We start from the raw sequence: 13,247 nt of genomic DNA on the forward strand, positions 1-13,247 counted from the left end.
GTAGCTCAGTGGGTTGGGCTTCTGCCTTCGGCTCAGGTCATGATCTCAGGGTCCTGGGATCAAGCCCTGTGTCGGTCTCTCTGCACAGCGGGGAGCCTGTTCCCCACTCTCTCTCTGCCTGCCTCTCTGCCTACTTGAGATCTCTGTCTGTTGAATAAATAAAGAAAAATCTTAAAAAAAAAAAAAGAAAAGAAATGGGCAGAAGACATGAACAGACATTTCTGCAAAAAAGACATCCAAATGGTCAACAGACACATGAAAAAGTCCTAACATCACTCGGCATCATGGAGATACAAATCAAAATGTCAATGACATCCCACCTCACACCAGTCAGAATGGCTAAAATCAACAAGTCGGGAAATGACAGATGTTGGCGAGGATGTGGAGAAAGGGGAACCCTTCTATGCTGTTGGTGGGAATGCAAGCTGCTGCAGCCACTCTGGAAAACAGTATGGAGGTTCCTCCAAAATTTAAAAATAGAACTACTCTATGATCCAGTAATCACACTACTGGATATTTACCCCAAAATACAAAACACTAATTCAAAGGGATATGTGCACCCCTATGTCTAAAGCAGCATTATTTATAATAGCCACATTATGGAAGCAGCCCAGTGTCCACTGATAGATGAATGGATAAAGAAGAAGTGGTGTATATATACAATGAAATATTACTCAGCCATAAAACAGAATGAATCTTGCCATTTGCAACAACAAGGATGGAGCTAGAAAGCATAATGCTAAGTGAAATAAGTCAGTCAAAGACAAATACCATATGGTTTCACTCATATGTGGAATTTAAGAAACAAAATAAACAAGCAAAGGAAAAAAGAGAGAGAGAGAGAGAGAGAGAGGAGAGAGAGAGAGAAACCAAAAAAAAAAAAAAAAAAGACTCTTAACTATAGAGAATGAACTGATGATTACCAGAGGGGAGGGGTGGGGGTGGGTGAAATAGGTAATGAGGATTAAGGAAGTTTACCTGTTGTGATGAGCACCAGGTGATGTATGGAATTGTTGAATTACTATACTGTACACCTGCAACTAATATAACATTGTATGCCAACGATACTGGAATTAAAATAAAATGTGATAAAATAAAAATAAAGAATTTGGGGGGTGCTTGGGTGGGTTAAGTAGGTTAAGCCTTTGCCTTGGGCTCCGGTCACGATCTCAGAGTCATGGGAATGAGCCCTGGCATTGGATTCTGCACTCAGCAGGGAGTCTGCTTCTCCCTCTGCCCCAGCCCTCTGCTCATGCATGCACTCTCTCTCTCAAATAAATAAAACCCTTTTAAATTTTTTTTAAAAAGAAAATAGAGACACAGAAGATGCCCCAGGTCATATGAATAAATGAGGGAGTCAATTTAAGGGACTGTTGAGTAATACTACTACCATTATTACTTCTACAACTATTACCCAACAACAACAGCAATGGTAGCTTACCGGTACCATGTTTATGAGTACTGACAGAACGAATTCAGTACACATTAGAAAAGGAATGCTTCTAATTTAACTTCCCAACTTCAGTTCATTATTCTCTGGCAAGCTTCCCCTTTTGAACAGGATTGACCATATAACTGGTAGGACACAGTGCAAAATGAAAATGCGGGGACCCTTTCTCAAAACGTATTGAGAATTTCAGACCATTACAGCAGAGCATTAAACCAAGCAGAGAGCTCTATGAGACTCACAAGTCACAAGTCCACGAACCTGGCCCTACTTTGGAGCCCTTAAGAGATATGTGAGTCTTAGTATAATGCTGAACCGTAGGGACAACAAAGGAAACATGTTATCAGTTCTCTAGGTCTTCGCAATTCATGAAAACGTTTATTTTTGTTACCTCCTGTAAATCTCACATCATCAAAACTATCATTAGATTCAGAGATGTGTCAATTCCTAGATGGCAAATCTAGGGTTGTTTTCATTGATTCTTGAGATAATGTACTTCCTGTGGAGTTTTGATTCCTCTCGCGGACCCTCTTGAATAATATATAAAACAAGAACTAGAAAAGCAGCTCAATCTCCATTCCTCCCCCTCTCAAGCCCTTCAGTCAAGAAAGGACACAAAGAACATGTTACAATTAAACTAAGCCATGACAGGGAGAAAGGCTCCTCTGTTAGCCCACTTACAAAGAGCAAACAGTGCCATTGAAGGCACAGCCTCACACAAGACTGGGCTAAGTGGTTCTCACAACAGAGCGGCGAGACCTATTCAGGCTGGAGAGATCCCGTCCGTCCCCGCCATACTCTACGCATCGCAATTCTCACTCCCAGACCAGGAGACAAAGAAAAGAATGCTAAGAAAACCATCAGACAACTAAGATGAAATGTAGAACACAATGGTATTCAAGTGCACTGTGATCAATGTTTAGATAAGAGCCACATTTTGTTTTTCACAAATACAGTACTACACAGAAGAGGGGTTTCCACTAGGCTGATGTCTTAGGGTTTGCTTTCTGTCTTCCATGGTCCTTTTTTCCTGACAAAGGACTTAGCATATTTACCCGATTCTAAGATGTATCTTTCTTCCCTTTTTCACATCCTGAAATCAGCCTTATAATCAGGGGCATTTTGCAATCACTGTCAGCCAGGAGGCAAGTGAAAGGGAGTTGTCATCGCCTGCGATATGCAAATATATTCAAATCTGCTTGTGGCTACTGTAGTATCATGACATGTGATAAATATATGTATCTAAAGAAGCCAAAAAGAGCTTCCAGAAAGTATAAAATTATAATTCTATTGATACGAAAGCACTGCATCATAGCTTATTCAGAGGCATTTGTTTTCTTTCTTAGTGTTACATAAAAACATAATTGCAGAAAAAAGCATCTCGAGTGTGAGGAAACACTTCACATCTTCAACAGAATGCATATCTGCCACTGACATTTTTGAAGAGTTCGAAAAGCTTCACATGCCCCGACTTAGAAGCCATCCAAAGTTGATACTGAGAAAATTCCTAGGTACTAATGAAAGACTACTTTTTAAATGCCTTTAATGAAATATTGAGGTTTTCTTTTTTATTTTTCCTGCTATATTACAACTAGAAATTCCACAACCTGAACACCTAAACACTAGTGAGAGGTCCTGACTGCCCCAGAATACCAATATACTGGACCAGACTAGTGGACAAATCCATTTTTTCTGTGGTTATGTTTTTAGAGGAAATTCAAGAGTTCCAACATAAGGTCAGGAGCAGCACTATCATATATAATACATATGATGCAACCTACAGGTATAATTTGAATTTTCACATGCAACATTTTTAAAAGTTTAAAAAGTAGGTAAAATTAATTTTACAGATATGTGTTATTTAACTCAATATATCCAGAATACCATTGTTTCAACATGTAACCAATATAAAAAAATTAGTGAAATATTTAAGTTTGCCTTGTCTCTAAAACCTAGCGTATATTGCATTCTACACTGAGGAAATAGCAGTCCTCACTAGTCACAATTCAAAGGCTCAGTAGCCACGTGTGGCTCCCATATTGGACAATATAGGTCTAGTCTATTCATACATTTATCAGCAAAATAAAATAATCCCTTCCAGAACATTTTACTCAAACTCAGAAGCATTCAGCAGAAATTCAACAGTGGCATGTGAACTATGATGAATTATCTCAATGATGACAACAATGTATTGTTCTGGAGCAATCCTGCTGAAAATAGCCTACAGTAGTGGTCTTCGAACTAGGCTACTGGTACATGAAATCTTTTCAAGAACTTTGTGAGCACAGATAGTTGGTGTGGGATCCCCTCTCAGGTTCTTAACTCCCGTGGGTCTTCTATACTAAAACTGACCTGCCTAAAAACGATTTTTTTCCATGTGCTTAAAATTGTGCATTATTTTGCAACTATTCTCAATACTGATTGCTTAAATGCATCATTAACTGGAAAGAAATGCGCCTCCTAACTAATGGCAGTACGTACTTTTGATGCTGATTCTTTTAAGTATAACTAGGATAGTTTCCTATACCACAAAACGTTTACACCGGTAAAACTGATACACAGAGATTATATGTGATTTCTTTCAGATAAGATACATCATTCAATTAAACTACTTAAAACCTGTTTTCTCAGATTGTATCTTGAAGTATCTTTTCCAATTAAAGTCAATCCTCATTTCACTTTATAAATAATTATATATTTTTTACCTCCCATTATCAAAAACGAAATATGGTCATTTCCAGACCAATTATTCTTTAGCCATATATACTTACCTCTTTCGTAAGATAGGGTTGAAAAGTTTGATTCTGTGGTCCAATAAAATTAATGGATTTTTCAATTTTTGCACATGATTCCTAGTTAATTATTTTCAGAAATCCAATACCAGAGTTCTAAAAACACATGCATACATGTTTCCTCAAGGAAACAATGCCTGCCATCAGATTCTTTGCTTTATACATGAATTATAATGTCAGCTACATATCACATTGTTTAATTTAAAATCACATGAAAACAAAAGTATTATTAATATCTTAATTTATTTCAAAGTAAATAAAAATCTCACTATATTTTTAATCTATTTATTTTGTTAGTAAACTATTCAACAAAGGTGTCCCATAATCGATTTCTGTGTGGTTTTAATAATGCCCCTCAAAATGCATATCAATTCATTTTTCCATTGAAAGATGACGTAGGACACTTTCTGTGAAGGTACAGTTGATTTGGCCGATTATTTTGATATGGACATTGCCTTTGCCAATTAAGTTATATTATAAATATTTTCTATGAAATCAATGATCCAAATCTGCAGCCTCAAAGTTTTATATTTAAAGGATATAATAAATCAAAGGCACCTTATCAAAATTGCTGTATTGGTTAAGGCATACTTATCTAAGTATTTTGATTTTTCCAACCTTTTGTAAGTATACTGGATTAAAAATAATGCTTCGAAAGGCAAGTATGATAGATATAATAGCTATATCTTGACAAAGTCATTTTGGTAAACTTACCAGAAGCTCAGAAATAAATGATTCAGCAAGAAATCCTTTCATAAATTGAGGTTTCTTTCCTTTCATGGAACTAAAGATAGGTCTAATCAAGTAGTCCATCACAAATTTTAAATTTTAATTAAAAAATTTAAATCATGAAAAATTATTTTTAGTGACAAGTCACTGTGACTTTTGACTTACAATTTGGGCACTCATTCCATTCCCTTCTACTTATTTATGGGAACAAGGTTTTTTTCAATTCTTATAGCTCTAAAAGTGAAAAACAGGAATAAAATTTATACTGTACTGTCTCATTAGAAGTAACAGTCATCCTCAGAGTCACAAACTAGCTTGGAGGAAAACAAACAGTCATATGCACTTAAGGGATGCATTTCCAACCAAATTTGAGTTTTCATTTTTAGTAATTACTTACCAAAATATATAATATTTTATACTATTTTATACTGTTCTGATAAATTGTATACTACTAATAATTTAATGGTGAAAAGCTTAATATTTAATAGGCTTAGCATTATAGGAACATTTATTTCAATCCATATATATTTTCATAGAGATATATAGTAAGATGACCAATAAAAGGCTTTTAAACATAAGAATATATAGTACATTAGGATACATTACCGAGGGGACCTAAATAGAACAACGATTTCAAGGAGATAAGATCATGAAATTTTCTGACTGTTCATGGTTTTTTTCTTTGCTTTTAAATCAACAATGATGAGTATCAAGATCCAATGGTATTTTTAGTTCACTGAATGAATGGATAAATGTAACTCATTTTATTTAAAAGTATAAGTATTTATAATATGCTGGAAATAATAACCACAAACTTATGATAAGACATTTCAGATACCAACTTCAAGAAATTTCAAGATACCAACTGATGTAGTTGATAGTTTTTCAAAATTATTTTAGCAGGCCTATAATTAGAAAGTTTGAAAACCACTGCCATAGAACACAATCTCAGAGAAGCCCAAAGGAAAACTAAGTGAGGGAAAGGAAATTTAGGAAGAAAGATTTCTTTTATTATTACTTTTAACTTCTGAATGTACCAGAAACCACTATAAAATGAAGTATTCTAGCTTACTTGCCAGGGCAGTTAGGCAACCCTGCAATGGGTGAAATTTTAGGGGTATTTCTGAGCCATCCATAAACACTGTACTTACTCACTATGGTCACTAGGTGGCAAATACACACTGGTAACGAAGCCCTCTTCCCCTCTTCCAAGGGCTCTCTCAATTGTCCAATCTCTTCCTGCAAAAGGGAAAAGGATATGAATAACGACGACAATCGCAACAAACAATAGCAGGAAATATTTATTTCCATTTACCAGCCACAGTAACAAGCCCTTAATATCTCTGAAAATTTCAGAACTGGCCTTGCTTATGAAGGTGATCTACCCTTCATCAATACCATTTACAATAATGTTGAGACGTTCTATGATATGACCATGAACTTTGACCACAAAACCCAAACCCTGTGCAGCTAAGAACTTCACCTCTGATAAAACCAAAAAGCATCAGGAGCATCTAGGACATTCTGAGTACAAGACCAAGACTTTCATTTCACTGAATCTTCAAATAGCTCTCAAAGATAGGTGCTAATCTTACCCCCACATTACAGGTGAGAGAGCAGGAAAATGGCCCCAAATCATTGGGTTAGTAAGAAAATGCAGGTTTGGCTTTTTCTCACCAATTCAATAGCCATGCCCTTAAATACTACCCCGTGTGATGTCTCAGTGGTGTGTGTGTGTGTGTGTATACGCGTGCATATGTGTGTGTGTATGCATGTATCTATGTATCTTTCTGTATCTGGCTATGCACATTTGTATTTCTGTGCTTCTGTGTGATTCTATGCCTGTGGTTCTGGGCACGTGGAAGTGTGTGCATTCAGTGTGCGTGCGCACACACACACACACACACACCTGTGCACGCCAGATCTTTCAGCTCTCTTTCTGGTAATCTCTACATCTCTTTTTATACTGTATAGCCATTAGAGGAAGCTAAATAATTTCCATTTTCTTTTGAAGAGGCTAAGAAAAAGGTACATTAAAGTCACAGCCTCCTTTGGAAAAGGGTTTATTTGTGTGTGCTTTTATAAGTACCTGAGTCTGTGTGTTTTCATGCGTATAAATCTCTGCCTATGTCTCCACGTCTGTGCATATGTCTGTGTTTCTGTTTGTAGCATGATTAAGTCTATGTATGCATCTGTATGCCTATGTTGGCAGATGTGTGTGTGTATGTGTGTGTGCATTCATATGTTTGATGTACATTTAGGATTGAGTGCCACATGGGCATAGGAGCACATTTGTAGATCATTTGTGTGTGTGTGTACATGTGCCAATGTGTATAAATGTTGACATGTGAAGGTACGTGTCTGTGCCTTTGTGTGCCTGTGGCTATGTCTGTATTTTTTACCATGTTCAGGACTGTGTTGTCTGTAGATACATGTGTGTAGGTCTCTTGCTTTCATATGCTGAGGATGTTGTGTTTCTGGCAGGGACCCCTGGCATCTGAGCGGACATGTGCATGTGCATTGTGTGTGTGTATAGGCAGGCGCTATTATGGAGTTCTGTTTGCATGTGTCTGTGAGAGAGGTTTGGAGTGTGTCACCATCAGAGTAGGTGAAATCTTGCTTTTTTTGGAGGCAGGACTCGTGTCTCTGTCTACCTGTGTAAGTCTGTGGAATTGCCTCTGTGTGCCCATGCGCAGATCTCTGCATGAGTCCAAGTGTGTAAGCAGCATCTCTATGTGGAAATGTCTGGTCCTCATGTCTGCTGCTTGCAACGGTTCATCGGTGTGAGTAGCTGCGTGTCTGTATGTCTGTGCAGACATAACGCCCATGTGCATGTCTGAGTGTTGGTCGCCGGGTCTATATAGCTACACGTTCTTGCTGTAAGGCTTGATCTGTGTCTAGGTGCTTCTATAGTCACACATACAGGCCTGTGTTCGTCCACCTGTTCCTCCACCTCCGTTTTCATGTATATGTCTGTGTGACCATCTTCATGTCCACAGGGGTGCGTGTCAGTGGATCTGCATAAACCCACCTATCTGAGGACGAGTTTCTTCGGATGACTCTCTGGGTGAATGCACACATGCCTGTATGTAGATGTTTATGTCGCTGTACAATATAAGGACTCCACATGCATGAGAATTTTGCGTGTCTGTGGGTACATGTCTGTGTGCGTGCTTCTGTGCTACACATACTCATCTGTTCACAGGCATATACATGGCGACACATATAAGTGTGCAACTGTATGTCTGGACGGTGCGCTGGATTCTGACAGGGTGTGCATGCATTTCTATGACTATGTGCACAGATCAGTAGACATGCATACTTCTGTGGGTATCTGTGTGCCTCTGTGTTCAGGTGTGTGTCTGTGGGCCTCCATGTCTAGCTATACATCCGTGTAGAACTCCATGCGTGGGAATCTGTATGTATGCTTCTGCATACGTCTGCTCAAGCTTCTGTAGCCATCTCTTTGTGATTCTGTATGGGAGCGGTCTGTGTGCCTCTCTGCCTCTGTGCACATACCTGCATCTCCGTGAATGCCCTGTGTTTCTGCATGTGTGTGTGACTTTGCACGCTCCTCTCACACATCTGAGTGAGCCTCTGTGAGTGCAGATGTGTTTGCCCACATAGCTCTTTGTGTGGGTCTTTAGGCCCGTGTCTCTGTGGGTAGGTATATGCTTCTGCACCTAAAAGCATTTCTGCCAAAATGTCCCCCCCAATGCATGTAGAACACATGGCTCTTCTCTATAAAAGCATCTCTCTCATGCATATCCCACTATCTCTGTGTGTAGATACATGCAGAAATCTCTGTATGGATCTGTATCTGACTTCTCCACGTACAAGTGCATTTATATGTGCACACCCGTGTGCTTGTGTATTTCCATGTGTACACCCACATACACGACTATTCCTTTGCATACTCCCATCTGCGCTGTCATGCATGTGCCTGTGTGCGCATTTAAATGTTCACAGTAAGCAGGAGCCCTTGCGTTGCATGTGTAGGCATGAACACGTTTATGCCTGTGTGTTCTGGTAACAACCATGCTTCTGTGTGTACATGCGTGTGACACTGGGATGAGGAAAACACCAGCGAGTACATGTTGAAAACACATGTATCTACCCATGAATGAATCTCTATGTTGCAGTGTTTGGGTGAAAGCCTCGGGGTCTGCAGAGCAGTAAAAACACATCTACCCGTGTCTGTGTCTGGGTGACTCTGTGCACTGATGGGCATGTATGCACTCGTGCAAACTCCTGTGTGTCTGTGAAAGTTCGTGTGCATAAGTGTCGGGGGGGGGGCCTGAGAGCATGTCTAGGTTTCATGAGCCTCCAGAGGCATCGATGTGTCTTTGTATGTGTATATGTGTGTGCATCTGTGCCTCTCCGAGGCTGTGAATCAGTAAATAGAACCTCTGGGTGCTGGCCAGGTCAGCATACATGTCTCTGCCTGCTTCTCTGGGTCCGTGTGATTGTGGATTATGTATGTACGACTCTGTGTTGCTCTGTGCCTACATAGAGAACTGTGGGCATTCACATGTATCCTTGTGTGTGCATTTATGTATCTGTGTACACGTGAGATGACCCCTGTCGAGTCTCGGAGTTTTATGTTAATACTTGTGTAGACCTATGTCTCTGGACACATCTGCAGGTCTGGGTCAGTGGGAACATCTCTGGCATTGTGTGTGTCTGTGTGTGTTTTCTAGTGTATACTTATCTATGATGAATATATGTGTGTAGTTGTGAGCACTTTCTTCCAGAAAGACTTTTGTGGTCATTTCCCCACCTGCAGAAGACGCTCAAGATTTTCTTCCTACTCTTGGGGTAGCCAAGAAAATAAACATTAAAATATGGACTCCTTCGGAAAATGTTGCTGACTGAAGACAGTAACTACGGTCTAATAACACAGAGGCTTTTTATAATCTGAAGACAAAAAGCAGGCAGCTGCTCAAATCCCACTGCCACTGCAGACATTTCTGTCAGAGACTCTGGCCTGCCGCTACCTTCCTTCTCCCCTCTGACCCCAGCCGGAGCCCACATGCTGCCCCCTGGCTGCCCACAGCCCACGTCGTGTGGCTTCCACCCCACCTTCCGCTTCCCCAGGCTTGTCTATTACAAAGGGCCCCAAAGTTATGACTCCTACTTTCTTCCTCATTCTCCTTTGCTTTGACTAGCAATTCAGATTAAGATATCTGGTGTTTTTTAATCCCTAGCACAGCCTAGGAGGCAGGAACCAGGGTCATCCCCTGGTTACAAGGGAAGGCCGAAGATCAGGGAATTAGAGTGCATTCTGTAGGTCATATGGCCAACAGGTGGCAGGGGCAGAATTCAAAACCAGGCCTGATGGACACCAAACCCATATTCCTTCTGCTCAACCACTGACCATTTCCACTATCGAATGTGCCCAGGTCCCAGGGACCAGAAAACAGGCACATCTGCCTCCAAAGACCGTGTTCTAAACCTTGATTCTTGATGTGATCTCATTTAATTCTTGGAATGACAAAAGTACTCTGTCCATGTTTATGTGTGAGTATACAGACTCAAAGAAGTGAAGTCACTTGCCAGAGCTCTGTGTGAGCACGTGGGTCCTCTGTTCATACCCTGTGGAGCAACACGTTGTTGAGGCCAAAAGTGACAGAGTATGTGCCCCATGAAGTAAAGCCAAATGTTCTGGTGTCACCATACATATTTTGCTGTCTTTCTTGGTGTGTGAGGCCTCCTGAATATTGTATAGTGGGTCTAGGTATTATTAGGGGTGTCTGTGAAGTTTGGGGCAAGTCTGGGCATCGGGGGGTGAACACGTGTGTCATGGATTGTGTGTCTCTGCGCATGGCTCTTCTCCGGATTGTATGAGTGTCTGAGGACTGCGGGGCAGGTCGGAGGGTTCTGGGCTAGTTTCTGGCTTAGGCGGCACATCTCTGTGTAGAGCTGTGAGGCTAGATGTCATGTGGTGAAATGCGCCATGGGTTAGGTGTCTGGTTGTATAGCCAGTCTCTGTGCTATGGTGTAAGTCTAGGTGTGGGGGGAGTCCGGGGGGGTAAGGTGAGTCTGAGTGCGGTGAAGAAAAATCTTTCTGTTACAGGGACATCTGTTTCTACTGTGGATGGACGTTACATCTTTGGTGGGGGGATAAGTCTCAAGTTGTAGGGTGGGTCTGTCTGAAGGAATGTGGGTCCAGGTGTTGTGGCGTGAGTGTGTGGGTTTTCTGAAGTATTAGTAAATTGTCGGTCCCGTGAGTGAGTTTCTTGTCATGTCAGTCAGTGACTAGTATGATTCATGTGTGCACTGCGAGGCTGTGCTCAGTGCACATTATGGGAGGCATAGCAAGGAGAGACAAGGTGAAGCGGTGGATTGTGGGTTGTCTCTATGAATTATGGGTCCTGTGAGTCTTGAGCATCTGATTTGGAGTAAGTCCACTTTGTGGGAGTGATCCTGGGTGTTCTGAATTTCACGGCTGTGATTTTTTCGGGTGTACTATAAGGAAAGTCTGGGGATTGTGCAACATGTCCTTCCATTGTAGGGCATGCCTAGGGGTTGTGGTATAGACATCGCAGTCTGTACATTGTGAGATATATCTTGGAGTAACGGGGCTAGACTATGTGTCATGGGTTGAATCTAGAGATTCATTGCAAGTTGTTTTGACATAGGGCCAGTCTTTGCATGATAGGGTATGTCTGTGCCTTCTGAGGAACCTATATGGGTTTTTTTTAAGCAGGGGGAGCCTCTCAGGTATGGGGTTGTGTCTGGACATGGTACGGCATTTCTAGAGGTTGTGGTCCAATGCTGAGTATTGTGGGGCGAATGTGTATAAAACAGGCTGACTGCAAATGTGGTGTTGGGTGTGTTCTGGAGTTGTAAAGAGAGGATGGGTTGTTAGGGGCAAGTCTGGGTGTGGGGGAGCTTGTGTTTGTGCCGAGGGACTAGTCTTTGTGCTGTAGGGCACATCTGCTTTATGATGTATTTGTGTGCGTGATGGGGTATGCCTGTGTGTAATTGAGTGTGTCTTGAATTGGAGATCTTAGTGTTGGGTGATGATTCATTTCGTAGGGTGAGTTTGTGCAGTGGGGCATGCCTATGTATCATGGGGTGTGTCTCTCAGTGGTGTGGGGCGAGTCTGCATTTTGTAAAGCTTATCTGTAGCACTGTGGGCCATGTATTGATTTTGTGGGATGACGTGAGGTTGTGATGAGATTTTGTGTGTGTAGGAGAATCTGAGTGCTATGGGGCACATCAGTTCATTGTGGGGAAAACCTGGTCTGGGTTGAGTTTGGATCCTGTGATTTGATTCTAGATGTCTGGGAGTGAAATTGCATTTGGGACACAGTCTGAGCATGATGTGGCCATTGTGGGACTGTGGGGAGTATCTGTATTTTCCAGGTATTTTGTACATTGTAGGATGCATCTTTTTATTGGAGGCTTTGCCAAGGTGTTGTGAGGGTATGTGCACCACAGACCTAGTGTCTAGGTTGCGGATCAAGGGTGCCTTGTGGAGCAAGGCTGTGTGGCAAAGCTGGTGAGGAGTAAAACTGTAATATGTCTTCATCCTGTAAGGCAAGTCCTGGGCAATTCTGTGCTTGGGGATACATGTTTTTGCTTTCTGGGGTATTTGTCTTGTGGAGTGACTATGTGTGTGTGTATGTTGGGGTGAATCTGTACATCAGAATGCAATTTTGCATTTGTAGGAGAAACCTATGTGTTATAGGGTACATCTGTCCACAGCAAGTTAGCTGGATCAATGTACTGCGGAGCTATTTTGTGCCTTACGTGTAGAACATGTCTTAGTGTTGTATGGCAAGCCTGAATTTGGGGGTGTGCCTGGAGGTATGCAGTCTATTCTCACCACAGTGGGGTAAGTTTACGTTGTGGACTGAGGCTGTGCATTCTAGGAGAAATTTTGTGTTGTGGGACTTACCCGCGCATTATGGGGGAAGTCTGGGCATTGGAGGGCAAGTCTGTTCATTGTAAGTTCATTGTAAGTATTGTGAGGCATTTCTGCGTAGTGTGGTACAAAACTGAGTTTTGAGACAAATCTCGGTGTTATGGTAATATTGGATGCCCACGGAGTAAATCTGGGTATTTTTTGGAGGATTTCTGCATTGTGAGTTAAATTTGTGATAGGACTCCGTGGGCTGTGGTAGGAGTCTTACACCATGGGTGACATCATAAGTTGGTCTAAGAATTGAGGGGTGCGTGTGGGAGCTGTGGGAGAGTCTGGGAACCATGAGGCTCACAGGCATGCTGTGGAGGGTTTCTTGGTGCTGTGGTGCATGTCTGTGTGTTTGGGC

The 13,247-nt window shown here is 41.4% G+C and overlaps 1 long non-coding RNA gene across 1 annotated transcript in view; it reads right to left on the bottom strand.

Moving 5' to 3' along the window:
- The window catches only part of LOC125091987 (uncharacterized), a 54,003-nt gene that overhangs the window by 28,849 nt on the left and 11,907 nt on the right, over positions 1-13,247 (bottom strand). Inside the window, exon 3 of the long non-coding RNA XR_007124806.1 lies at positions 6,120-6,207. This is a non-coding gene — a long non-coding RNA (uncharacterized LOC125091987). The remainder of the gene's footprint in view (positions 1-6,119; positions 6,208-13,247) is intronic.

The sequence above is a fragment of the Lutra lutra genome, chromosome X, assembly GCF_902655055.1.
Source record: "Lutra lutra chromosome X, mLutLut1.2, whole genome shotgun sequence".
Classification (NCBI taxonomy): domain Eukaryota; kingdom Metazoa; phylum Chordata; class Mammalia; order Carnivora; family Mustelidae; genus Lutra; species Lutra lutra.